This window comes from Felis catus, chromosome F1, assembly GCF_018350175.1.
Source record: "Felis catus isolate Fca126 chromosome F1, F.catus_Fca126_mat1.0, whole genome shotgun sequence".
Lineage (NCBI taxonomy): Eukaryota > Metazoa > Chordata > Mammalia > Carnivora > Felidae > Felis > Felis catus.
The window spans coordinates 62,788,060-62,815,323 of record NC_058384.1 but is presented as its reverse complement, the minus strand read 5'-3'; the positions used below and the strand labels follow the sequence as shown (position 1 = coordinate 62,815,323).

At 50.9% G+C, this 27,264-nt stretch overlaps 1 protein-coding gene and 1 long non-coding RNA gene across 4 annotated transcripts in view; one reads left to right on the top strand and one right to left on the bottom strand.

Annotated features, from left to right (window-relative positions):
- The window catches only part of CF1H1orf226 (chromosome F1 C1orf226 homolog), a 283,758-nt gene that overhangs the window by 130,106 nt on the left and 126,388 nt on the right, over window positions 1-27,264 (top strand). The gene's annotated exons all lie outside the window — the stretch shown is intronic.
- Window positions 5,398-7,963, bottom strand: LOC109495787. Its single transcript, XR_002151480.3, has 2 exons — window positions 6,588-7,963; window positions 5,398-5,566 (listed from the first exon to the last, which is right to left on the bottom strand). It is a non-coding gene; the product is annotated as an uncharacterized LOC109495787 (long non-coding RNA).

Genomic DNA, 27,264 nt, shown 5'->3' with positions numbered 1-27,264 from the left:
TGATCAAATGAGTGTGGCGTCCCAATTACTGTTGGTGCCAACCAGGCAGAGCGAGTATATGTGGCTGACTCACCAATGCCAGAGCAAAGGACGTGACCTTGGCATTAACCCTGTGAATGTAATTAAACTCGTGTGTACACTTTTCTCTTTCTCTTTTCCCCTTTTCGGTACATTTCTCTGATTTGCTCAGCATCAGTTTTTAAATCACCTCTTGTTTTAAAGCACCTCTGTTCTGCTGCTTGGTTTACGACTGACTGGTGGCATCCTGCCAGCCATTGGGGCACAGCCGCTTCCGCCCGCAGGTGCAGGGACGATCATGCTGTCATGGGCTCAGCATCCGGAACCTTCACGTAGTCTTGTTGATTTCTCACAAATAACCGTGAGGGAAGCAGTATGATCCCCTCGTTAGAGATGAAGAGACTGAGTTGTGGAGAGACTCACTTCCTGAACGTATCACAGTTGATATGTGGCTGCCTTGGGATCAGAACCTGGGTCTTCCTGTTCCTGGAGGCCCTACCTCTATGCCCACGAGCGCATTTCTACTGTTGACCAGCCGAAAGTCTGAGCTTCCTGGGAAGATTCTATTTGCAGCAGTCCCGAGACTTTAAAGTTTGAAAATCATTGGGAGGCAGAATCTTCCTTGCCTGGTGACCTGAGGTCTCACTCTGGGTTGAAATGAGGTCACCTGTCCCTACAGAGCCTCTGTTTCCCCTGAATCTGTGCAAATGGGCTGCATTATCAGCCCCCATACATCAGGTTAATGAATAAACTGCCTTGATGACTGGCTCTGAGCTTTCTGACCCATCTGAAACCAAGCCTCTCTGGTTATGCCCTTGAGGGATCCCGGGAAGTTTCCATAATAATACAGTTGTGACTGTCAATGGCTTCCACTCCTACCACCCTCCTGAGCCAAGTCCTGCAGGTGTCACCACCCTGCGATCTTGAGAGAGTGTCTTCAGGACTGATGAGGGGCTTGCTGGTCTCTGGGGGCCACCGTCACGTGTAGTTTGCTGGGAGCAGTAAAACACCTGTAAGGCCAGTTTGCCTCACTGAGTGGCCCCCTACTCCAGCCCCCTGCTGTTCCTGGAGCCCAGCCTATCAGGCAACAGACAGGATGGCAGGAGTGGCCCTGTCCCCTCCAGTGGCCCACGCATGTGGGGTCACTTTCAGGAGCTTCCTCTGCTGGAGGGCAGATACAGCTCTGGGCACTGTGGGTTCCACACTGTTTCTGCAGCCAGTTTGGAATTTCTCTTCTCTGCCCTGCTAGGCTCCATATCGCCAGAGCATTTGTTGATGGCTTGGCCTCAGCCAGTCTTTCGCTTAGTTTTTGGTTTGTCTTAGGACGGTCCCGAAGGGCCCAGGGGAGGGTCTCTGGGGTGACAGCAGCTTCGTGTGCAAGCACGGTGTTACGTAGTGCTTAATGGAGGGTTGGGGGGCGGGGGAGGGGGTGGGGATTCAGTTACACCTGGGTGTGGGGCGTGACTCCGTCATTTGCCAGCTGTCTCCCCGAGCAAGCTCCTGAACTTTCCGGCCCTGCCTCTGCTGGTAGGGTGGGGGGGTCAGAACGTTCACCTCATTGCGTTGCCATGACAGGTGGCACAGTATGTCCGGAGCCTCCACCGGGGGGTGCACGTATGTGCTCAGTAATACTAGCTACTGGGAGTGGCTGTCCCCGGGGATGTGGGCTGTCCCCTAGAATTATTTGTTTAGGTCTGGTTTCATCATCTTTCCATCTCCTGGTCCCCAGGGATCTGGTCCTTCTGCCTTTCTTTAAAATGACCGCTCTTGGGGCACCTGGGTGGCTCAGTCAGTTAAGCTCCTGTGGCTCTTCTAGGGCCCAGTGTTTGCTGCGTTTTGAAGGACAGAAGCTTCCGTGAGCCCCTCTGGGTTGCTCTGGTCAGTGTTTTCCACTCTGGCTCTAAAGCCTCACACTTTGGTAACCTCATCAAGCAAACCTAGCCTCTCCCTGTGGCCTCGTGCCAAGGGCCTGCTGTCGTGTCCCACACGGGTGTTTATTTAGTTGCATATTGCATATGCTTGGAATCTTTAGGGCCAAGTGGGGGGGGGGAGGGGTCAAAGTTGATACGATTCACCACTCCCATGTGTCTTTTGGATGCCGAGTCTTGTTATCCAGAATTGGTTGACGACCCATCAGAGCTCTGTTCCAGGAAAAACCAATCCAAACCCTTTAAACACTGGTCTTTGAGGCGATGGTTTGCCTGACGGCAATGGCGCTCGCCTGTTGAGGGACTCCCATTGAAGGCCTGCTGATTTTCTGTCTTCTTTTCCAATTTATAGCTAGAATTTCTTGCTTGGGGGAAAAAAAAATCCACTTTGTAGCGAAGACAATGAAATCGCCTTTTCCATTCTCCCATATAGAGAGCTTATCACCATTAACACCTCTGGGAATCTTTGATTTCTTCTTGTTTTTTTCATGCACATAACACACGTCAGTGCTCGACCCACAGCTCACTGGCTTTTCGACCTTGAGCAAATCATTACACCCCAAGCCTGACTTTCTTCTGTTTTCAAGTGGAGAATATTAAGTAACTCCTAGGGCTGTTAGTAATGTTAAATTTAAAAACCATGTCAATGTTTAACATAGCACTGGAACATGAGCCTTCAAATGCCAGCTACTGATTTTTTTAAAAGGCAAATGGGATCATACAGTACCTACTTTCTCAGCTTTTCTTCTTACTCTGTGGTAAATTGCGGGCATCCTTTCCTGCCTGTAGATACAGAAAATCCCCATTCCTTTGTTAAGAGCCTCACAGTGTTCTATTGTATTGATTACGTCATAATTAATGTAATCATTTCCCCAGTGAATTAAAAAATTCTTTGCTCTTATAAAGAAATGTTGCAGTGGCTGTGATTGTATGTCTCTCTACACCTTGTATTTCTACACACCTTTTTGTTAGATGCGGAATAGCTAAATTGGAGGCTGTGCCAGTGTTTCAGGGACTATCAAATGGCTTCAGGGCCCGCTATTAATTTCAGCCTACGCAGTATGACTGAACAGTGTTTTTTTTTTTTAGAGAGAGGGAGCGAGAGAGAGCAGAGGAAAAGCAGAGAGAGAGAGAGAGAGAGAGAATCCCAAGCAGGCTCCGCACTGTCAGCACAGAGCCCGATGCAGGGCTCAAAGTCACGAATGACGAGACCGTGACCTGAGCTGAAAATTAAGAGTCGGTCAGTTACCCGACTGAGCCACTCAGGCGCCCCGTACTGAGCAGTATTATTGTGATAAACAAGGAACGCTGATAGTGGCCACTCTCAGACCTTTCTTCCTCAAGCACGAGTGGACATTTGAGAGCCCTTTTTACCTGACTGGTGTTAATTAAGGAGCTTATTATGACGTGGGTGCCCCCTGCATTATCAGGATTCTGTATAGTATGGGGATGGTTTCATGTTCTATTTATGCACCAAAGGCACGCATCGGTCCTTCTTTCACCAAGCAGGGGTTTTTGTTTTCGTTTTGATAAATTTTAGTGAAAATGTGATGTACATCAGCCTCAACGGTGATTTTTACTCTTCACCCAAGTTTCTAAGCCAGACAGGCACACGGCCCAACATGGCGGCCCATCGCAGTTGATCTTGCTGGGGGGGGGGTTATGAGGCTACTTTGTTTTACCTCTTTGGGGACTCCTTCATTTTCCTGTTGATCGTGATGGCGAGCACCTGAAACTACTGAAAACAAAAGGAGAAAAGAAAAGTACTTCCCCTTGTCGGTATGGATCTTGGCATTCCTCCTGGGGCGAGGTGAAGGCCCCACGTGACCGGGGAGGTCAGGAGAGAGTGGAAGAACGTGAGTGTGGCCGAGTGAGGACGCTGTGCTTGCAGATCACGCTGCACCTCGTTTTGGCCTTTGACAGCCACGGGTAGACCCTCATCAGTCGCCTCACCAGCTTGTTCATTGGTTGTAATACCACCTGAGCATTCCGTTCAAAGACTTCTCCACGTTTTATCCAGGATGTTGAGTACAAGAGATGTGGAATCTCTGAGAAAATGGTTTGGAAATTCTATCCAAGACCGTTGTGACTATTCCTATTCTGGGTCAGAGTTCAGTGAAAAGATACCTTGTTTAGAATCCACTTATGAAATTTTTTGCTTTCAGCTTAGACATGTAGTTCACAGGCCCACCTCCCTAACCCCACACTTTCCCCCAGCTGCCTTCCCCCCCCACCCTTGGTCTCATATTAAGAAAGCAGAGAAACTCGTTAAAGGACAGGAAAACAACTGAGAACAGTCCTGTAGTAATTTGAAAGCAGCCCCAGGGAAGTTTCCTTCTTGCCCCAAAGTGGATGGGGGGCAGGGGCTGAGGCACTGCCACGGTTGAGGAAAAGCAGGCTCACAAAGGCTTCTGGAGTCAAGCTGAGCTTAATGTTTGCAGAAGGGTCCAAAAGGGGTTGTTTTTCCGAAGTCAAAGCATAGAAACTGCTTTGTTTCAAAGTTTATTTGTTTGGAGAGAGAGAGAGAGAGAGAGAGAGAGAGAGAGAGCGCAAGCGAGCGCATATGGGAGGGGAGGAGGCACAGAGAGAAAAGGAGAGAGAGAATCCCAAGCAGTCTCCATGCTTCCAGCAGAGAGCCTGATGCAGGGCTCGAACTCACAAACCGTGAGATCATGACCTGAGCCGAAGTCAAGAGTCAGATGCTCAACTGACTGAGCCACCCAGGCGCCCCAAGCACAGAAACAAGTTTAATAAAAATCTGATGTTGAGATCAGGGTTCAATTAAACAGTGATTAAGAGATTTCTGAGAAAAATTCCTAATTGTGCTTGTAATTGTTTTCATAAATATTTTCTTTATGAATCATCTAAGTTCGTCTCCTTTAATAGTCATAGCTGAGTAGCATGTAGGAAATTATTAAAATTTCAGAGCTTTGCAATGCAGAGGCCCTGCTTCCCGTTTGTACTGTGGCCAATTTGCAGGTGGGACCTTAAAGGAATGTGAGATGACAAACTCAAGGTAAACGTTTCAGTGCCACACGTGGTTACGTGACACACACAAAATTTATTTCTGAACCCAAAAGGCACCTTTCACTTGTGCCTGGGTGCCCTGCAGAGTATCTTCTTCTTCTTCTTCTTCTTTTTTTTTTTTTTTAACCAGAGAGTTACTCTACTAAAGACAATCTCTAAGTTCACTTTTAGGAAGTTTAAACGATTTTAATTTGTACTCCCTGGCACTTTGCAGGTTTAAAGGAAGTAGAATCATTACCTTGTAATTAACAAAGTCGGCACTCCTAACACCTTCCATTCATGATCTCAGAGTGTTTCTGGAGGCGGGAGAGGAGAGGGGACAAAAATACCTTTCTCAGTCCACAGTAGACAGCTTTGAGGCTTGGGATGTGTGCAGCCCAGGGACCCACTCAGGAAATAAGGTGAGGATTGATTCTCGAGACCATTCGTTCATTCATGTGTTTATTGCCTGCCTCTCCATTGAAGGCACTGTTTGATTTTTAGGATTGCCTGTATCCTGGCAGTTTTTTCCTGCTTCTGACATTTGCACATTCTTTTCTTCTCTGGTGGAGGCTTGACTTTGGAAGAACAATAACTTAGCAGGGGAAACATGCCTGTGGAAACCAAGGGCGTTATTTGGTTTTCAAGGTGGTTGAGCTTTTTTTTTTTAATGCGTTTATTAGTAATTTTTTTTTTTAAGTTTGAGAGACCGTGTGAGTGGGGGAGGGGCAGAGAGAGAGAGGGAGAGAGAAAGAGAATCCCAAGCGGGTTCCGTGCTGTCAGCGCAGAGCCAGATGTGGGGCTCAGACTCACAAACCGTGAGTTCATGACCTGAGCCGAAAACAGGAGTTGAACACTTAACCGGCTGAGACACCCAGGCGCCCCAAGGCTGTTGAGCTTTCTAAGTACACGGTCTTAGAACTGGAACCCTGGGAGCCCCGAGAAAGGTCAAGGAGAAAAGTATGTGTTGTTTTGGAGGTAGGCTGCTGTGACAGGAAGAGGGACGGTCCTTCTGATAGAAAGTTTTGCTTTAACAAAAACCGAAGCAAAATAAAATATGAAGAGTGTGTGGAATAGGAAGACAGGAGCGATGCTCTGGACCCATCCCCTGTACCTGACTTTATCCAGAGAAACTTTGGCAGAAGGTGGGAGAGAAAGAGAAGTTAGGGCAGCTGACTGTTGCCCCAGGAATCGGCCAGCATCCTCCCCATGGCTTTGGCTAAGACTGATGGTGTTCACAGGACGGGACCACAGGTCCAGACTGACCTTCTCAGAGGGAGGCCGGGGCTAATGGGTCAGGAGCAAAACAGCAGGGCCCAGGGGAGACTCAAACGGAGAGAAGTCAGTGTCCAGTAAGAAGCATCTCAGTGAAAAATAAGGTTCTAAGCAGTTTTCCCATTGGAAATGATCTCTTCCCAATGATAGACCCGAGACCCAGAAGCCAGGAATGACTGTCCATCCCTCCATGAGCCCGTGCGCTCCTCGCTGAAACCAAAACGTTAATTCTCGTCCCTCAGGAGCCATCGGGGATAATGATCAGCACAGACTTCAGTGTTTTCTGAACCCTGGGGTCAGGTTAGGAGGTCACTCCCTTTATTTCTTATTCATTAGTTTTATTTTATTCAAAGCGCTCACCTTTCCCGAAGGCCTGGACTGTTGTCACAACACAAAGCACAAGTAATCATGAGAAAGGTGTCCTTTCTGGTCTGTCCCTCCTCTTCCTTCAACCTGTTCCGGGCTCCGTAGATCAGGGCTGCGGCTCCCACAGCAGGTGCTCCGGCCCAGTTGTCCCTCTGGGCTCCGCTTACCTTCCCCAGCCTGTAAACTGGGCAGAGTCCCTCCCTGCAGGGCCTCCCTGTTCAGACAGGTTGTGTAAAGAGACCAGATCTGTGTGTGTGGGAACACTTTGCGTGCACGATGATGTACCTGTGCTTTTCTAAAGAGGATTAAAGGACCCACAGGTGCCTCAAACAGGATGTCCCGCCTTCCATTTCCTTAAAGTTTTCGCTCTTGTGGATCCAGCTAATCCAGGTTAAGGTCATCAGTTTGCCACCTGTGCTGTCTTGTCTGCTTGAAGGGGAGAGGGCGGTGACTTCCCTGTGCTGTCTGCCTCCTGCTGGCACCTTGGATCACTAAGCGTGTCCCTGGGGTAGATGAGGCCCCGGAGTCACCCCCACTTTAGCCAGAGACCACGAATGGCTCGGGTTATTTTCTTTTCACAAAATGAAGGCACATAAAGTTTGCTTAGCAACAAGGAATATTAAAAGTAATGTTTTTGCTTGGAAGCAGCAGTCATTTAAGAGAACTTTACTGGGCTTGGGGTCTTCAGCAGGGAAGGGGATAGACAGGGTCCTGGAGTTCCTGGGCTTGCACAGAGGGGTGGGCGGGGACCTAAACACACCCAGAACATTGTCGCAGTTTCATGAGCTTGTGAATTGTGACAGGTGCAGTGACGAAATAGTAAGAGGCGTGGTGGGAACCTGCCAGCACCCTGTTGTAGTTTGGGGGCGCCGGGAAGGCCTTTCTATGGAAGTTGTGTTGAAGCCGTTACTAACTTCAGATCGTTAGCTGTCTTCTGTGCTTACTTTCTCCTGTAGGCTGATGCAGCTCACTTTCCCTCCTCCGGGCTGTATTTCTTCCTGAGGTCTGTGCTCGTTAGGGAGGGAGTGATAAATATGCCCATTAGCACTTTGTGTCTTTCTAAGCTGGTGCTGTCCTCAGGGAGCTCTTAAATCCTCCCCTCTTTAGTACCCTCTGACGACAGGCCTGGCCTCTGCTCTTAACTCTTTTCTTCCGTAGGCCAGTAGCTTGTCCGCCCTCAAGGGCCAATTTGTCTGGGGGCTGTGAGCAGGGAGGTGGAGGGGGGCATCTCAAACTGCTTGAAATTGTATCATTCATTTCCCTTTGGGTTGTGCGCTCAAGAGAAACATCCTGGACACCATATTAACGATTGCAGAAAATGTGTTTAAGCCAAAAGTAAAATTATCTAACGTTCAGAGTTGTCATTTTTGTTTTTAAATGTTTATTCATTTTTTGAGAGAGACAGAATCTGAGCGGGGGAGGGGCAGAGAGAGAGAGGGAGACACAGACCCTGAGCAGTCAGCACAGTGCCCGACGCGGGGCTCGAACCCATGAACCATGAGATTATGACCTGGCCAAAGTCGGACGCTCAACCAGCTGAGCCACCCAGGTGCCCCTCAGAGTTATCATTTAACACTTAACAGACTGTATGCTCCTGTCTTTTCTTTTTCCTATGCATTTGTCATTAAGTATATGTACATATTAACACATTTATAACATTAAAAAACTTTTTAATGTTTGTTTATGAGAGAAAGCACGAGCAGGGAGAGGCAGAGAGAGAGGGAGACACAGGTCTGATGCAGAGCTTGAGCCCACGAACCGCGAGATCATGACCTGAGCCAAAGTCGAATGTTTAACCGACTGAGCCACCCAGGTGCCCCTTTATAGCATTTTTAAAAAGAATGCGTTTTTTAATACTTAAGAGGGCCATATTAACATTTCTCTGTGGACTTTTTACAAGTATAGTAAACAGATTGAGAACGGTCTCTCCTCCGTCCCAAACACATGGAAACATTTTTTTTTTACATAATTGAATTCAAAACCAAGAGGGGGACAGTTTTTGGACCAGGAGTGGAGGCGGGGTTGGTGGTGATGTCTCAGACTTCACAGCCGGCCCCAGGAAAGGGTGTCAGTGCCTCTAACACATGGCGGGAGAGCAGGACCCGACTCCGGCAGGAAGGTGGCGTTAGGGCCGTGGTCCTTGCTGGGACACTGGAGGCATCACGGTGGTCCTCTGCGATGGGACCCGGACTGTATGGCACCACAGATATGATTGATATCCTGCATTTTGTGGTCCATAAAGGAGAAGTTCCTAAAAGCCTGCCTTCCAGCCTCGTTCACAGTTGCATATCCGACAGGGCAAGGCCCAGCCTTGCTGTCAGCAGAAGCAAATAAGGAGGGAAGACTCCCCAGATGAGTTTGCAAACAAAATTCCAGGAAAACCATGTCCCTGAGAGACAGGAAGCAGCCCAGCAGCCCCCCCACCCCCACCCCGTGAGTGGCCCCCATCCCCCACTCGAGCAGTGGAGCAACTCTGTAGATGTCTTCCTTTTTTCTTTTCTAAATTTTTTTTTAAATGATGGACGGGGAGGGGAAGAGAGAGGGAGACACAGAATCTGAAGCAGGCTCTGGGCTCTGAGCCGGCAGCTCATAGCCTGATGTGGGGCTGGAACTCACGAACCGTGAGATCATGACCTGAGCCGAAGCCAGACGCTTAACTGGCTGAGCCACCCACGCGCCCCCTCTGCAGACGTCTTTCACAGTGTGTGTGTATAGAACTGCAGAGAACTACAGGCATCGTAGCACCGGGAAGATGAACGTAGGATTTTAAACAAAATTCAAGCAGGAGTTTCGCCAACACAAATAAGGGGTCTGTGGGGCACCTACGTGGCTCAGTCAGTTAAGCGTCCGACTTTGGATCAGGTCACGATCTCACGGCTCATGCGTTCAAGCCCCGCATCGGGCTCTGTGCTGACAGCTCAGAGCCTGGAGCCTGCTTCAGATTCTGTGCCTCCCTCTCTCTCTGCCCTTGCCCCCCTCGCACACTGTCTTTCTCTCTCAAAAATAAATAAACATTAAAATTAAAAAAAAAAAACCTAAGGTTTGTGCTCAGGGTGGAAGGCGGGGGACTGAGACACGGTGGCCACCGCAGGCTGGGTATAACTAAGAAACCATGCATTTGCACACAGAAGGGAGGCAGCCCAGAGATGGAAAGGGCTGGAACGTCTGAACAGAGAAGAGCCTGGAGTTTGGACTGAGGAGCTCTGCATACGGCCAGCTGTTTGCTTCTTGGGGTTTTCCTGGTTTTGTCCGAGTGGTTTGTATCCCACCAGTCCTTCCACCAGGAGTACTGTGTGTGTGTGTGTGTGTGTGTGTGTGTGTGTGTGTGTGTGAACACAAGGAAGGTCTGGAGGCTGCTGAGGCCGTGAGGCCTGGGGAAGAGGGAAGGACAGGTGAGCCCGACACTAGGCTCCACTTTCCTCTCACTTGTTTGCTGTCCTGTGGCAGAGGCCACATAGGTACACAGGGCTTTCAGCGATCTCGCACAAGTGGGGACACAAATTGTGGTTCAGCGCTTGCCCAAGACGGGGAGTTTACCAAGGGGTCCTGGTAAACACCGCTTGCTTTGAGCCTGGAGCCCCGACAGGTTGCATGCTTGGGAGCAAGGGCAAACGGGAAGTGGACCAGCCCTTACAAGGTGGACACTTAGCTTCTGATCGGCTCGGTTGGATCAAGGTGCTGCCTCTCTAGCTACTTGCCTGCGAAAAGCACATCCTCCCTGTCTGGAGGAAGATCAGGTTTTCCAGAGCCTCATGTTCACGCACTAGTTTTTCCTGTACGATGTGGGACAGTCAAAGAAACGTGACCAGATGGTTAGAGAGTCCGACCAGATGAAAAACAAGCTAAAACCCAGAAGAAATAGGCCTGCTCAGGATCTTGGTGCCTTGTGGCTGCCACACGTGGACTTGAAAAGAACAGTGATGAGTAAGCTTCCGGGACAAGATGAGGTGGAGAACTTTAGCAGAGAACTGGAATCTACTAGAAAGAATCCTAGGAATTCTAGAGCTCCGATTTCTGTGGGAGCAGGTAATAATGTTCTATTAATGATAGGAGTTGGGGTGAAGTTGGGGTCGGGCGCTGATTCTGATGCCTCTGTCCCCAGGAGGGTCCCTGGGTGTGTAGCTTGCCCGTGGCTTGGGAGGGAAGGCAGAGGCCAGTGGGAGAGGAAGGGCCAGGTCTATGCAGACACAGATCCAGAGCTAATGATGAAGAGCAGAACCTTTGATTAAGAAGAGGCTGGCTGGATGCCTAGAGGGGAGAGGGCAGCCTGGGGTGAGGAGAGCCAGTTCCAAAAAGTTCTTTTTGTTTCCTTTATATGTATTTTCCTGTGGCCCGTTGGGGCACCCAGAGTGGATTAGTGGCTGCTTTTGTTTTTGTAATTATTCATTTCCCTGTTGTTTTATATTATAGTGATTTGTAGCATCCATTATTTTTATTGGCTTGGCTGGTAGGTGCTTGAAGCCACAGTTTGTTTCCTCCGTCCGTCCGTCCGTCTGTCTCTCCTGCGGGTGGCCTTTCCCTTCTTCCCACAGTCATCCTCCACCCAATAGCACGCTACCCTCATGCAACAGAAGCTAAGTAAATATTTGTTGCATGAATACAGGGCATAGCTCTTGACTGACTTATGTTTTAAAGGTCTTTTTTTAATATTTTTATTTATTTTTGAGACAGAGAGAGACAGAGCATGAGCAGGGGAGGGGCAGACAGAGGGGGAGACACAGAATTGACGCGGGGCTTGAACTCACAAACTGCGAGATGAGCTGAAGTCGGACGCCTGACTGAGCCACCCAGGTGCCCCTTCTCTTGATTGACTTTTTAACTGGAGCTCTTCAGATGCTCCCCAAGTGATGGTAACAGGGTGGTGGTGCAGCGGGAAGCATTTCTGCCTTTAGGGAATGGACAGTGGGGGAGAGGGAAGATCGTACTGGAGAAAAGACCGGACGGAGGTGAGTGGAAGGCACGGAGCAAGTGTTGGGAGCCCCGCCGGCAGTCTGACAGTGACTTCTACTTTATCTGTGTAGGCTCCAGTCAGGAGACAGAAACCATACGATTAATTTGACCAGGGAAAATTTAATATAAAGAATTATTAACTAAGGGCGCCTGGGTGGCTCAGATCATAACCTCACAGTGAGTTCCAGCCCCACATCTAACTCCTCACTCGGAGAGCAGGGCCTGCTTGGGATTCTCTCCTCCCACCTCCCCCCCCCCCCACCCCTGCGCTCCCTCGCGTGCTCTCTCTCAAAATAAGCAAGCTTAAAAAAAAATTTAAGTAGTATATGAGAACTAAGTACAAGAGGGGTAAAGAGAATTTTGCAGAATACAAGAGCAGCTTCTAGCTGTAGGGCTAAGGGAGAATGTTCAAGGAAGGATCAGCTAGGAAGGAGAGTCCCCCAAAGTTGAGATTTAGACTTCTTGAGAGAGAGTGTGTGTGTGTCTGTGTGGGGAGGGGGGGAGCCACCGAGTGGTAGGGAAGTCACTGGGGCACCAGCAGGACTGGTGAGGGGAGGGTATATGCCACAGAGCCTCCCACCTTCCATGAGCCAGGAAGTCGCCTGCTGTGTCAGGGAAGCAAGAACAAAAGCACTAGAACCTCAAAGAGAAACCCTTCTTACCACGGTGTCCTTCCAGCACCCTCTACTGACGAGACCAACGTTGTGCCAGCTGGCAAAGGAGGGTTCCCAGCAGCTGAGTCCAGTAGAAATAGAATGCAAGTCACATATGTGATTTAAATGTTTCTAGCAGCCACATTTGAAAAAACAAAACCAGGGGCGCCTGGGTAGCTCAATTGATTGAGCTTTGGATTCTTGATTTCAACTCAGGTCAGGATCCCAGAGTCGTGGGATCGAGCCCTGTGTCAGGCTGAGTGCTGAGCGGGGAGCCTGCTTGGGATTCATTCTCTCTCTCCTACAAATCAAAAAATAAAATAAAATAAAAAAGCGAAAAGAACCAGGTCGCATTAATTTTGATAATGCATTCTATTTAACCCAGTATATCTAAAATAGCATTTCCACATGTGATCAGTATAAAATTATCGAGATACTTTATGGTTTGGTACTAATTCTGCAAAATCTGGTGTGCGTTTTGTACTTTAGAGCACATCTCTGTTCACACCAGCCATGTGCCGAATGCTCACCTGTGTTTGGCTGCCGGCTACCATGGTGGACAATTTGCACAATTTTCAGGGTCCAGCTCCAGGATCAGAGAGAAAGCCTGTGGTAGCATCGTGGATTTGGCACTTCGATGCTATAAATGGATAACTAGCACATAATTATAATAATTATGTGGCCACATAAGGGAAGATTGATGTTCTCCTAAGTTGCAAGAATTGGGGCGGGGGGAGCTTTTATGATGTAGGTCAAGTAGCATGTAGAATTCACCTGAATAGAATGGCCATTTTGTAATAGCAAGAAAACTCAAAACAGAAACCGGTGTGTTAGGAAGGATAGGGAAATGCACTAAAACATTAACCGTGGTTATCCTTGGCGGGGGGGGGGGGGGGTGCCTGGGTGGCTCAGTCGGTTGAGTGTCCGGCTTCGGCTCAGGTCATGATCTCACGGTTTGTGGGTTCGAGCCCCGCGTCGGGCTCTGCACCGACAGCTCGGAGCCTGGAGCCTGCTTCGGATTCTGTGTCTCCCTCTCTCTCTGCCCCTTCCCCGCTCATGCTCTGTCTCCCTCTGTGTCTCAAAGATGGATAAACGTTAAAAAAGAAAAGCAAAAAAACCCAGCGGTTACCGTGGGAAGTAGTACTGGGCTGTTGGCTTTCTTCTTCATACACTTCCGTGTTTTCAGATCGTCTTCAACGAGCACACAGTTCGTTTACCTAATACCCATGCTCTCACAGCACAGAGGCTTGTGGGGGCCCAGGCCCTTGAGTCGCAGTTGGTCACAATTTCAGAGACAGATGACGTCGTCTCCAACAAGCGCGCGAACCTAGCGTCGTAAAGGTACGACACTTCTGTCACGCTGAGTTTGAAGACTCACGACCAGGAGTCCCTCCGGTGGCAGAAACCTCAATCTCTGAATTTCTGGATAAAAGAAGGTGCTTTACGCCATTGCCATTAAAAGCTGCTCAGAATGTTGGTCTTTGTTCATTTCTTTTCTTCCTCGTGGGGACCAGGGAATTAAAAGGCCGTTAGTTACTGGAGGTGATTTATTTTGCCTCTTCTGTAAGAGCGCGTTTTACCCCCTCTGCTCTGTCAGCAAAAGTAGAGGTTCTGTTTTCTCCTCAGGGAAGCTGAAATGGGGAATCTTTTGTGCTGCGTGGGGCAGGGGGCTTGACACGGCTGCAAGACCGTCTCTGGGACTTGCTCATTTTGTGGGATTCTCTTGGGTTCTGACCCTCGGCTTTATGCTGGTTTGGTCTAGAAAGGCCAAGTCCACGAGACCACCTTTTTAAAAATGTTAGTTAATTTATCTTGAGAGGGAGCACTCCAGCGGGGGAGAGGGACAGGGAGAGAGAATCCCAAGCAGGCTCTGCAACACGGATCCCGACGTGGAGCTCGATCCCACCAACCCTGAGATCGTGACCTGAGCTGAAACCGAGGGTTGGACCGCCAACTGACTGAGCCACCCAGGCGTCCTTGACTATATGCATTTTGAAGAAGCAAATGCTTTTTGACTTTGTTATGAACCAGATACTGTCGTGAGATATTTGTCGTGGAGAGGTTCTTGTAATCCTCATAATACCCTATAATATGTGGACGTGGCTGCTTCTCCCATTTTCTAGGAGGGAAACCTATGCCTGGAGGTTGGGTAACTTGCTTTTGACCTCATAGAAATTCAGATTCACACAGTCTCGCTTCAGAGTCTGTGCCCTTAAGAACTAAGCCAGTACCGTGGTTCTTAAACTTGACCATGCCTTGGAATTGACTTAAGGGAGGTGGTAGGGCGTCCCTGGAACAGAGTGGGTTCAGTAGAATGAGGTTGGGAAGCTCCATGGGGCTTCTGCCATAGAAGGCATGGAATGTCGCACTGAGGAGTGTGGATCTTATTCCATAGATGGTGGAAGGTCTCTGGTTTTTGGACAGGAGAGTGTCCGTGTGGGAGCTGTGCTCTAGGATGTGTCTACTGGGAGGCGTTTTTCTTGTCAAGTCTGCGGGATCATTTTGGCATCTGTTCTCCCCAAGCTTCCAAGGGCCCCACCTTCTTCTAACCGCCCCCTCGCCCAAGCAGAGCCTGTCTGTTCCTCTCTCTCTCTACCCTGTGTCATGTTCCGTCCCCATCCTTCCCGCTTACTCCCTCCTTTAAAATGGTGCCGCCCTTCCCTCCACGATCCCAGTCTGTTTGAAGAGATCTTCATCATGGGAGGAGTGGGTGCTGCTCTAACTCTTGAGGCCATTCCAGAAAGTGCGGGCATGGGTTCACGGTGTTCTGTGAGACGAGCACCCCCTCCCCACACCCACTGCCCCTTGTTCTTAGCCAGATGGGGTGGAGGAGTGTTCATGCAGGAGAAGAGGCCAGCCCTCCTGGGGTCCCGCAGCTGTACCCTGATTCTAGCCCCTCTTTGCTGTGTCCAAGCGCTGTCCTGGCAGGTCCCGGCCCGTGTCCACCCATAACCGTCTCAGCCTACCTGTTCACGTAGATTTGGGTGGCGGCTTTTAATGGTAAATCAGAGAATTCCTTCGGCGAGTCCTTAATACACGGGGAAGAGGTGCTGCGCAGGGTATGTGGACCTTTCATGTTTCAACGTTTCATGTTTCATGTTTTAACATTTATTTTTGAGAGACAGAGAAAGAGCACGAGGGGAGGAGGGGCAGAGAGAGGGAGACCCAGAATCGGAAGCGGGCTCCAGCCTTCGAGCTGTCAGCGCAGAGCCCGACGTGGGGCTCGAACCCACGAGCCGCGAGATCATGACTTGAGCCGAAGCCGGACGCTTAACCGACTGAGCCACCCAGGTGCCCCGCAGTTTTCAACTTTATAAAAACGTGTCAGCGGTCCTGAGGTTAGACGCCGGGGACTTGACTCTGAGAACTTTCCCTTCGCAGAGAGGTTCCCACGGCTCACCTGAATTTGTGCGGACTCTTGGCATTGTCTCCCCGCAACAGAACGTTTTTCTCCCTGTCTCGATTTGCGGGCTCACGGAGCACCAGGCATTTGCTCAGGGGCATCCCTGAGCCAGAGAATCCCGCCCCGGCTGTCACTGCCCTTTCCTGCCTCCCTCTGCTCTGCCCCTGTGCCTCGGTGGGCCCTCGCCCTCGCGCACACCTGTACGGGGGCCGCCGGGAGCTCCGTCAATGGCTGAACTGTCAAAGGCTCCCGCTGGTTTATGTTTCAGGCTCCTGGAGCACGATCAGCAGTGCAGAAGCGTGCCCCGTGGGGGATCAAAGCTTCAGTGGCCAGACGATGCAGATGCTGCTCTGCTTAATTAAAACCAGGCCTGTGTGCGCGGCAGTGTGATTAAAAGCAAAGAGGCAGTTGCAAAAAAGGTGATGGTGGTTAATCCCCGGCATTCTGTCTCTTGGCCCACGGGGGTGGGGCTGGTGTGGGAGGAAGGCTAGCCTACCTCACCCATTCCCAGGACAGCGCGTGCACACGCGTACGTGAGGTCACGTCGTCTACCGGTACCTCTCGCTCATCAGTCGGACGGATCCTAGAAATGATCGGAGCGCTGGAAAGGACGTGGAGGTCATTTGGTGCCGTCCCACAGAAATGTGAAACTGAGGCCAGAGGGATTCTCAGAGTTGGTGGGGAACAGAGCCTATCTTTCACGTCCCTTCTCTAGTTTTTAAAATGCTTTTAAAAGTTTTTGTTTTGAGAGAGAGAGAGCGTGCACACGGGCAAGGGGGAGGGGCAGAGAGAGAGGGAGAGAGAGAATCCTAAGCAGGCTCTGCACAGAGGCTGACGCGGGACTCGAGCTCCTATACCATGAGATCATGACCTGAGTCGAGATCAAGAGTCGGGTGCTTAACGGACTGAGCCGCCCAGGTGCCCCCCGCCTAGTCCCAGCTTAATGTCATGTTGTAAAGGACAGATATGTTAGCTGTATGGGTTCTCCTTCATTCCAAAGATGTTCGTCCATCGCCGGCTATGAGCCAAGGTCTTTATTATTTCGGATTTCGTTGTGACCTGCTCATCGGGCTCCTTTCCGTCTTAAGTGCTGCAGGACTGTTCCACCCCACGTTCCCCGTGCTGGCAGATCTCCCCAGCTTCGACACCGACCGGCAGATTTGAGTACCCACCGTATTAGGCGCTGTGCTAACGTTTCCTGAGTTACCAGCAACACAAGCTACCATTCTGTTGAGCCCTTAGGAATGCCTGAATCTGTGTTCGATATTTTGCAGATGCTCTCTCCCTTCGTCCCCAGGGAAGTATTTTTAGCTGACTCATCCCTCACAACAGGCCGTTCATAGCAGCAGCTGAAGGACTGCAAGCTTGAGCAGTGTGCCCGAGGATACCCTGGGAGAAGCTTCTTGACTTACTCTTTCTACCTGCCTGGCATTAAAGCACATCTTTTTTCCGTATGCGGCCCTGCTAAACCCTGAGGCAGTGGGGCAGGTCTGTCTGTCTACGTCTGTCTGTCTGGTTCTCTGGCTCCTCTCCACCCTTCTCCTTCTAGAAACAGTATTCGAGCCTTCTCTTTTTTGTGGGGTGGGTGGGACTCCCTCCATTCTTCTTGTTTCTTGTTCTCATTGTTCCGAGATGGAGTCTCTCGAAATCTAAACCCGCAGCCCACGGCCTGGCCCACACCTTGCAGAGAGGCTGGCTGGTTCAGGGCTTGCTCTGCGTGCAGCTCTCATGGGTCCCCTGGCGTGGCCCCCTCACCACAGCCATGAGAGCAGCCTCCTGTAGCTAAACCACTAGTTATTTGGGAGCGAAGTGGTGTCTTCTTGACGGTAACGTGTTTATCAGAGCCTTGGTTACCTCTGGCCCTCAAGGAAACGTGATCCGTGTACGTGCTATTAAATTCATCTTGGTGCCTGGTGAGAGGGTGGTGATTTAAACCGGTTTATTTCCCACTTACTGCTGAGGCCGGCTCACCTTTGCTAGAGAGGATTCTTGACTCTTCCGCTGTGGTAGGAACTCCTGAGTCAATCTTTTCAAAAACTTACGGCTGAAAGTTAAGGCCTCTGAGCAGTAAGCCCTATTTTTTTATTTAATGGGGCAAATGATTATTTTTTTTTTAATGTTTATTTTTGAGAGAGACAGAGCGCGAGCAGGGGAGGGGCAGAGAGAGAGGGAGACACAGATTCCCAAGCAGGCTTCAGGCTCTGAGCCATCAGCACAGACCCCAACGCGGGGCTCAAACTCACGAATTCATGAGATCATGACCTGAGCCAAAGTCAGATGCTTAACCGACTGCACCACCCAGGTGCCCAATGGGGCAAATTCTTATTAGAGATGGAGGACCATGGATTCTGCCAGTAGGAACCGTTTTTATAATGTTGACTTCCCCCTAGTAAAGCCCCTGGTATGCCGTTTAACACTTGGCCCTGGGAAGGCAGTGTGGCCACTGGGACCAGAGGTCAGGAGATCGGGATTTGATTTCCAGCATTCCGTTAACCATACCCTCACCCGAGGCCTTGGGCCACTCACGTCCTGTCCCTGTTCCCCCGTTTTGCACCGGGACTTATGTGAGCATTAAGGCCCACTGGGGACCAATCCCTTTTTCAGTGCGGTGCCTGGTTTGGTGTGGTTGCTGGTCAAATGGGATTTAAAAAAAAAATTTTTTTTTTAACGTTTATTTTTGAGACAGAGAGAAACAGAGCATGAACGGGGGAGGGGCAGAGAGAGAGGGAGACACAGAATCGGAAACAGGCTCCAGGCTCTGAGCCATCAGCCTAGAGCCCGACGCGGGGCTCGAACTCACGGACCGCGAGATCGTGACCCGAGTTGAAGTCGGATGCTTAACCGACTGAGCCACCCAGGCACCCCTCAAATGGGATTTTAAGGCGCATAGGATTTTGGATTACCCCTGCCTGAAATTAAGCAGGCAATTGAGAGTTGACTGACAGGAATGAAAATGAGGTCTAAAGAATTAAAGCATAACCAAGTTGTTCATTAAACGAATGTGCGACCCAAGCGGACACAGGTCACCTGTTCTCACACGTCATCTGCCACTGCACTTAAAAGGAGACTCTGCAGGGAAGTGCTTTGAAAACATCGAAGTCTACTCTGCAAATAAAAACTGTTATTGTCGCTGTGACTTTTGCTCTTAGTCCACCTCTGAGGGCACAATGAGAAGAGTGTGAAGCATTTGGTGCGTGGCCAGGCACGCGTGGCCGGGTGCCGTGCAGCCCCAGTGTGTGTGAACCAGGCCTGAGAGAATTCATCACATTCCATATGCAAGCATTTCTTTATTTGTGCCGTCGTTTCCAATGAAGGCATCATTTCCGTACGTGCAGGGAGCGCCTCAATCTAATAATCCCGCCTGGTTTCTGGGCACGAATGAGAACACAGGGCAGAAGGTGGGACTGGGGGAGAAGGAGAGACAGTGGGTGTCCGAGTCTGGGAAGGCACCTCTCCGTTTGGGCACCTGCAGCCCCATGCACGGCTGTACGGCTTGGAGAGGGGAACATGGGTGCGTTTAACCCTCACTTAACCCCTCAGCCGGGAGCCTTTGTGCAGGTCACAGCCTGTGTTACTTTACACGTTGCGTCTGGCTGGTGATGGTGTCCACAGCTGGGAGGAAGGTAGGGGTTTGCGGGACCTCATCGGAGAAGCTACTCTCTTAAGTGACTTCCATTCAACTTAGTACGTACTTTCGTGAAAGATCAATGGCTTCTGTCCCTCTATGCTCTTGTTACTTTTGTAGGCCACGCTCATCCTTCCTCCATTTAGGCTGAATGCATAGCTAGAGCCAGTGGCGTGAGTTCCTAAACCCGTCTGCCGCCAGGCCACTTTGCTACTGTAACCGAGTAACTTAATCGTGACCAACGAGCCGGAGGATAGACGGCTGACTTACATCGAGCGCTGCCGTGTGCTAGGCACTCTTCTTCCGAGCGCTTAACATCTAGTCTCCCATAATTTCTGTGTTTATAAAACTTAAGTCATCTTGAACAAAACTGGCGAAAGCGAGCTGCTACAAAAGAAGCTGCCAATGTTAAGCGGGGAAGGTAACAGTAACACAGTCACAGGGCAGGAAGCATCCAAAGTCTTGGTGTCTGCTGAGGCGATGTCTTCGAGTTCTGCATCTACTTGGAAGAAAGCCAACTAGAGATCAGGGTCAGTGGCACTTATGCAAGAAAGACTTGGGGCAGTTAATCCGTGGACCCATACCTAGAGGAGAGATCGCCCACCCGCGTCAAAAATGTCAGCGAGTAGACCTACATTTATAGGCTTCTGTCAAAAGGCCCAAGGTACGCACATTTCGTTTTCTGTGATTCTTTGCTTTAACGTCCGTTGTAATTAATGGACCGTAGTAGTCTGGATAAGCAGTCTTTTGCTATAAAAGTTACTGAAGCCAATCAGATATGAGCCCCGCGTGGCTCCTGTCCGCGTGCGGGTGCCTACAGGTGACCTGCTGCGGCTCTTTGAAGTCACCGTTGGGGTCTCCAGATCTGTTCTCTTATGGCAAGTTTCTTTTTTTCTTCATTACTGGGTTGGATTGGATTTTAACCTGTGACTCCGTGCACTGAGTCAGCCAAGCTTTTGGAGCTCCATTTTGGGGATAATGAAATGTGACATGAGATAACACTGCCCTTTGCGGTCTGTCACTGAAGAGGTTTGTTGGCTGTTCCAATGGTCAGTTCCTCTGAGGATTAGAAGGAGAAACACGTATGCACCTGCGTGTATATGCACACAGGCTTATATTCAGTTAAGCAAATAACTCAGTGAGCCCATGTGCCAGGTGCTGGGCTGTGAGCCTTAAGGCCCCAAGAAAATACCTGATGTGACCATTTCCCTGAAGACGCCTGGAGATATGTCTAGAGGAGTCACACATGACTGGCTAAGACAGGTGGGGTCTTAGAAGCCATTACGAAGGATGAAGACAGCACGAGAGGATCCCAATGGGAAAGGCAGTGGAGAAGTGGGGTGACAAAACAGAGGAATTGTACAACTCACGGCAACTTCCGGAATTACTGACTTTGAGATTGCTTTTATGTTTATCTGATTTTTTTTTCTCAGAAGAATTTCAGGGAGTAGAAAGGCTGCTGTATTGGTAACTGACACTTGAGTGCACGGATACAGAGGGAAGGCAGCTTGTCTCGGTAGCGGGAGCCAGAGCTCCCTGGTGTTTCCGTTGGTTCTACCCCACCGCCAGGCACCTTCCTGCCACATTCACTCCCCTCTCTGCCACCCTAGAGACACTTCGAAACCAGCACCTTAACTGCCCAGATTCAATGGTCTTATTGCCTTACTGGCTCTCCTTTATATATGTATGTACAATTTACTACATATATATGTATATACATGTGTATATATATGTATATATGTACACATATATGCATACATGTGTGTATATATATATACATATCTGTACATAATGTATATGTTTATTTAAATTTTTTTTTAATGTTTAGAAGGGAGACACAGAAGCAGAAGCAGGCTCCAGGCTCTGAGCTGTCAGCACAGAGCCAATGCAGGGCTTGAATGCACGAACCATGAGATCATGATCTGAGCCAAAGTCAGACACTCAACTGACTGAGCCACCCAAGCACCCCTATTTATTTTTTCAGAGAGAGAGAGAGAGAGAGAGAGAGAGAGAGAGAGAGAGAGAGAGAACACACACACAAGAGGAAGAGAGGTGGAGAGAGAGAATCCCAAGCAGGCTCTGCCCTGTCAGCATGAAGCTGGATGTGGGGCTTGATCTCATGAACTGTGAGATCATGACCTGAGCCAAAACCAAGGGTTGAACACTTAACTGATTGAGACACCCAGGCGCCCCCTGTCTCTCCTTTTTTTTTAAAAAAAAATTTTTTTTTCAACGTTTTTTATTTATTTTTGGGACAGAGAGAGACAGAGCATGAACGGGGGAGGGGCAGAGAGAGAGGGAGACACAGAATCAGAAGCAGGCTCCAGGCTCTGAGCCGTCAACCCAGAGCCTGACGCGGGGCTCGAACCCACGGACCGCGAGATCGTGACCTGGCTGAAGTCGGACGCTTAACCGACTGCGCCACCCAGGCGCTCCTGTCTCTCCTTTTTAATAAGCCACAACTACTACCAACTTTGTGAATGTAGGGCCCCGCTGACCTTCAGGTCGGCCCAGGAGCTCCCGTCGCACCGAATGGCACGCAGGGTGTGTATGGGGGTGGGGCACAGTTGCTCGTTGGGCACATGGCTCAGGATTCCTGTCTCCTGGTCCTGTGGACGGCGGCGGGGGCAGTGCCCTTGTCCAGGGCCTTCTGAGCCATTCAAGGAAACCGTAGGTTCCCCATTCTGCCCCTCCTGGGCAGACTCAGCTGGGCCCTCGATAGCTCTTTGCTGTTTCATAGGGAGGGTTGCATTTGCAGGGGTATGATAGGACCCCTGGAAGGAAGGCCCTTACAGCAGACCACTCTATCCAGCTGGAGCCTGATGAACTATCCTGTGTGATCAAAGGATCTGGAAGCTTCCCTCCCTGTTCCACCTGCTCGGAACAAAACCCACAAGCATGTGGGTGATGATAAACAGTCAGCATGTGTTACTTGGGGTGCTTTGTGTTTACACTGGCCACCGGAAGATGTAAGGCAACACGAGGGAAGAATAGAAGGCCATGGTCTATCCTTTGTGGTCCTTCCGTTTATTCGGCAAGTATTTACTGAGCACCTGTGGGGTGCAGAGTGGTGTCCTAGGTATTGGAGATTTCATTTGGGGCAGTTGTGGCCATGCCCTCGTGGAGTCCTCTGACTGGAGGGACGCGGACAAGGGCTGATCTCACTGAGGGGGTGTGGGAAATGCAGTGGGTGCACCCCAGAAGCATGGCAGCCCACGTGGTCTTTTAGGGTGGGGTTGCTCACGGACTCTTGACTGAAGGGTGAGTAGAGGCTGCAATCCAGTCCACACTCCACACCAGACACACGCTGCCTTAGAGAAGGGGAGCCTTTCTCTACAGAAAGGCCCCTGGGAACCAGCAGGGACCTTGATTGGAAAGACCCCTGACCTGGATTTGTGGGGCAAGGGAGAGCTTGGAAGGAAACATCGGAACTGAGACTTGAAAGATGACTAAGGCTTAGCCAAGGGGAGCAGAGGAGAGGTGGGCAGGAACATTTTGTGCAGAGTCCTAATTGCCAGCACTGGGATGGTGCTTATTACCGTGTGCCGGGAGCTGGGCTGAGTGCTTTGAGTTAATCCTCGTAAGAGGAATTTGCATGCAAGAAAACACGGTGTTTTTCGGACTCTGAAAGATGTTCATTGTGGGTAGAGCTTGGAGTTCAGAGGGAAAGGAGTTCCGTGAAGGGGAGGCTGATGGCTGATGATTGCAGCTAATTACACTTGCACTGCACTTGCTACATGCTAGGTAACCTGAACGCGGAGTGCACAGCGACTCCTTTTTAACCTTCACGGCAACTATACGAGGCAAATATTATTTTACCCTCCTCCTGCAGATGCAGATGAGACCAAGGAGATTCGAGTGACCGGCCCCAGGCTCCTCTGTAGAATGGGAGAGACAGATTCGCACAAAGGCGCTAGGTTCCGATCCCCACCCTGCCTGTCCAGGAGGAGCTCGAGATAGAGACAGGCCGTCCGTCAAGAGTTGACCGGGCAGCAGAGAGGAGGGAGAGCCAGGCGCCAGACAGGATGACAGATCTCCGCAAGGGCGGGGTGGGGGTGGGGAAGCACTGTAGCTCTGTGGACACGGACAGGCCACGTGGTGCCGGTTCGAGTCTTTTCCAACAGCCAAGGGAAAATGAATAAGTTACCTCGCTTATTCTTATCCACAATCCCATGACCGCTGAATGTAGTATTTCCACTGGAGCAGTGGAGGAGGAAATGAGTCTCAAGGAAGGTAACTTTACTTTAAGAGAACAGATCCTCATTCTGGAAACTCCTTTGTTCATTCATTCAACAGCTATTTATCGAGCATCGACATTCTGCTAGGCATGATGGGTAACACACGAGGCACATTCCCTGACCCCAAGTGGACGAGGACTTTAAAAGTTAAAGCGGTCAGGGGTGCCTGGGTGGCTCAGTTGGTTAAGCGTCCGACTTCAGCTCAGGTCATGATCTCAAGGTTTGTGCGTTCAAACCCTGCCAGTGGGCTCTGTGCTGACAGCTCAGAGCCTGGAACGTGCTTTGGATTCTGTGTCTCCCCCTCTCTCTGCCCCTCCCATGCTCACGCTCTGTCTCTGTCTCAAAAGTAAATACAAATAAAATAATAATAAGAAGAGGGGTGCTTGGGTGGCTCAGTCGGTTGAGCGTCCGACTTCAGCTCAGGTCATGATCTTGCAGTCTGTGAGTTCGAGCCCCGCGTCGGGCTCTGTGCTGACAGCTCACAGCCTGGAGCCTGCTTTGGATTCTGTGTCTCCCCCTCTCTCTGCCCCTCCCCTACTCTTGCTCTCTCTCTCTTTCTCTCTCTCAAATCTAAGCATTTTAAAAAATTTAAAAAATTAAACCAGCGTGGGGATTTAAAACCATGTCTGCAAAATCTTTTGACATTCACATGGTTGAGAGAGATGGGGTCTGTGACTACCTCCTCCTGGATTCTGGGCTCAGCTTAGTGACTCCCTGGTAGCCCGAAGAATGCGGTGGAAGCACTGGGCTTCTGAAGCCAGCTCCAGAAAAAGGCTGGACGGCTATCCTTCACTCTGAGAGAAGCCAGCTGCCAAGGAGTCTGGCTAGCCAGCTCCGGCCACGCGTGGGCACTCCGGTCGGCCGATCCGGCCGATCTCCCGGTCAGCAGCCAGCGACATCTGCCAGCCTGGTGAGTGAGCCATCGTTTGCACGCCCAGTCCCAGTCTGGCCTTTCGAGGACCGCAGCCCCAGCCAACATCCCACGGCAACGTCGCGAGGACCCCCCAGCGAGGGCTGCCAGCCCGGCCTCTCCCACGTTCCCAGCCCACAGAGGTGTGAGCGGAAGAAGGTGGTGATGACATCGGAGACGGTGTGATTCATCGGGTAGACGTCGTCCCCGGCACCGAGGGGAGCAGCGCCCAGTGGAGACAGGGCTCGAGCCCTGAGAGAGGAAACTGGTTGGAGAGCGACAGTCAGAATTCCAGCTGCGTCTCCGCTTGTATCGCTAATCGGTCCTTGGGAAGGAGGGGGCAGGCACCAGCCGGAGACGTGAAATGGGCAGCTTAATAAAGAGGCCTGGGTTGGAGCTGACGTCCGCCGCTCCACACGCACCTGTACACACACACCCAGAGGCCGTGCAGGGGCCTGATTAACCGGGAGTTACAGGCGTCGCTAACGGAGCCTCCTGTTCTCCGTCCTTAAGCTGGTAATGAATGGCGCTCCCCGCTCTATTTGGGTCCGGCGCCCTGATGAAGCGCACGGAAGTGTCTGCGGTGGCCTTGCCGAAGGCTCGGCCGTGTAGTAGCTGCGGTGGCAGATGGGCGGGGGGGGGGGGGGACCGAGATGAGCCAAAGCATGCCGCTCAGAGCCCCCGCCACGCGCTGGGGTAGTTGGAGGCCAGCAGGGAAGGTGATGGTGAGCGCGGTGGGTGTGGGCCCCGGCCTGGGAGCGTTTCCTATCAGAGACATTGCCTTCCTACGTGCGGGGGGCTCCCCTTTGCTCAGCCCTTCCCGCGGCTAGGCCGGGGGAAGCCTTCCTTTGTCGTCACGGAAGACGGAGTGGGGGTGGTGGATAGCGCGTCCCCACTGTCACCCTCACCCCGCAGGACAGGAGCAGGGAGGGCGCAGTCTGCTAATTGTTGCAGGAAGGGCAGAATCTCCTCCCCGCCAGCACCGGCCTTGCCCCTCCCCTTCGCCCGTCACTCCTGGCAGCAGACAGGATGCCTTCGCCAGAAAGCCCTCCTGGCCGCTCTCGGGATTACCTCCGAGAGGCAAGGTGCTCCCGGTGAGTCTCCTCTCTGAATTAACGTTTCTCATTTTTAGTCAGTTTGCAACGAAAGCACTTCACCCCTGGGCTGTCCAAGATGTTAGCTGTCCGTGCATTCTTGCAGAGACCCACAGGAGCAATTTTCAACCCCATTTAACCCACGGAACAGCTGTCGTAAGAACTGGTGCAGGATCTTCTTCCCCCACAGGGCCCGAGTGACAGAGACTTGATGCACGTTCCGAGTTGATACTCTGCCCGGGCCCCCAGGGAAGCCCGGTGTCGCGCGGAGGGGAGTCCCAGGACCCTTCGTGAGGCGACTCTCCTCCTGCCGGAGCTCTGTCTGGATTTTCAAAGACACCCCGTCATTGGTGCCATCTCTCCCCTGAGCTGGAGGCTGGCTCTGCGAGGCACGTCGGCCCCGGAAGGTTCTCGCCTGCTCTGCTGTGGAGTCCCACGTGCACTTAGCGGAGCTCGTGTTTATTGTTGAAGCTGAGTGGGGGTGTGTGTGTGTGTGGGGGGGGTGAAGTGGAGGGCGGCCCAGGGCCCAGCTCAGCGGGGCAGGTTCTGTTTAGGAAGCTCCTGCTGGGGAGGTCCTGGCATCCCTGTGTCATCTGCCATGCCCTGTTGACGCAAGGTCCCTGCTGAGGCCAGTAGTTGGTCCACGTTTTTATTACTTTTTTTAAGTTTAGTTGACACACGATGTTAAGTTAGTTTCAGGTGTACAACAGGGCGATTTGACAATGGGGTGTGGTGCTGTGCTCACCTGTGAAGCCACCGTCTGTCCCTATACAACGCTATTACGGTACCATTGACCGCCTTCCCTGTGCGGTGCCTTTCGTCCCTTGATTCTTCATTTCACGACTGGAAACCTGTACCTCCCTCTCCCCTTCACCCCTTTAGCTCATCCTCCACCCCTCCGCTCTGGCAACCTCCCCATCCTCCTTTATCAGACACATTCTAAGAGACCGTGGCCTCAAACCAACCTTTGTCACCATCTTGTTAAGCTCTGTAAGCATAAAAAACCCACGGACAACTTCGTCACCGCTCCAGGTTCTCAACAGCCTGAAGATCGTATTTCTTAGACCTTAAAGATACTTTGGGTCAGCCCGTGCATTTCCCAGATGAGGACTCCGGGGCTTTGAGAGGTTACTTGCTTTGCCTGAGGATACACAACTGGTCGGTACAGAGCTTGGAGGACCCACCGCCTCCCCTCCAGGTTTCCTGCTCTTAAATCGGTATTTCTTTGGCACTCTCTTGCTTTATCTGAAAACAGTGCCTGCAAGTGGGTTTAACGCAGGGTTTCCACGTAATTCTTCGTGGCGGGGGCTGACCTGGGCTTTGTGGGTGCTTAGCAGCCTCTCGGTCCTCTACCCATCAGGTGTCAGGAACGACTCTTTCCCCACCCAGATGTGAGAAGCAAAAACGTCTCTAGGCTTTGCCAAATGTTCCGTGTGGGGCTGAGATGTTTCCAGGTTAGAGTTAGTGTATTTTTTTTTTAATGTTTATTTGTATTTGAGAGACCGTGGCCTCACGGGGAGGGGAGGAGAGGCTGGTGGGGTGAAGGAACGGTTAGAGGAAGGCGGTAGGATATTTGGTCGGTATGGGAACCACTTGCTATAGACATTCTTGTATAAAGGCCTTGTATCCAAAATCCATAAAGGACTCAAAATTCACTAATAACAAAACAAACAACCATTTTAGAAGGTGGGCAAGAGATTTGGAGAGACACTAAACCAAAGAAGATCTACAGATGACAAGACCATGAAAAGATGCTCAACGTCATTAGTCGTAGGACAATGCAGGTGGACACGAAGTG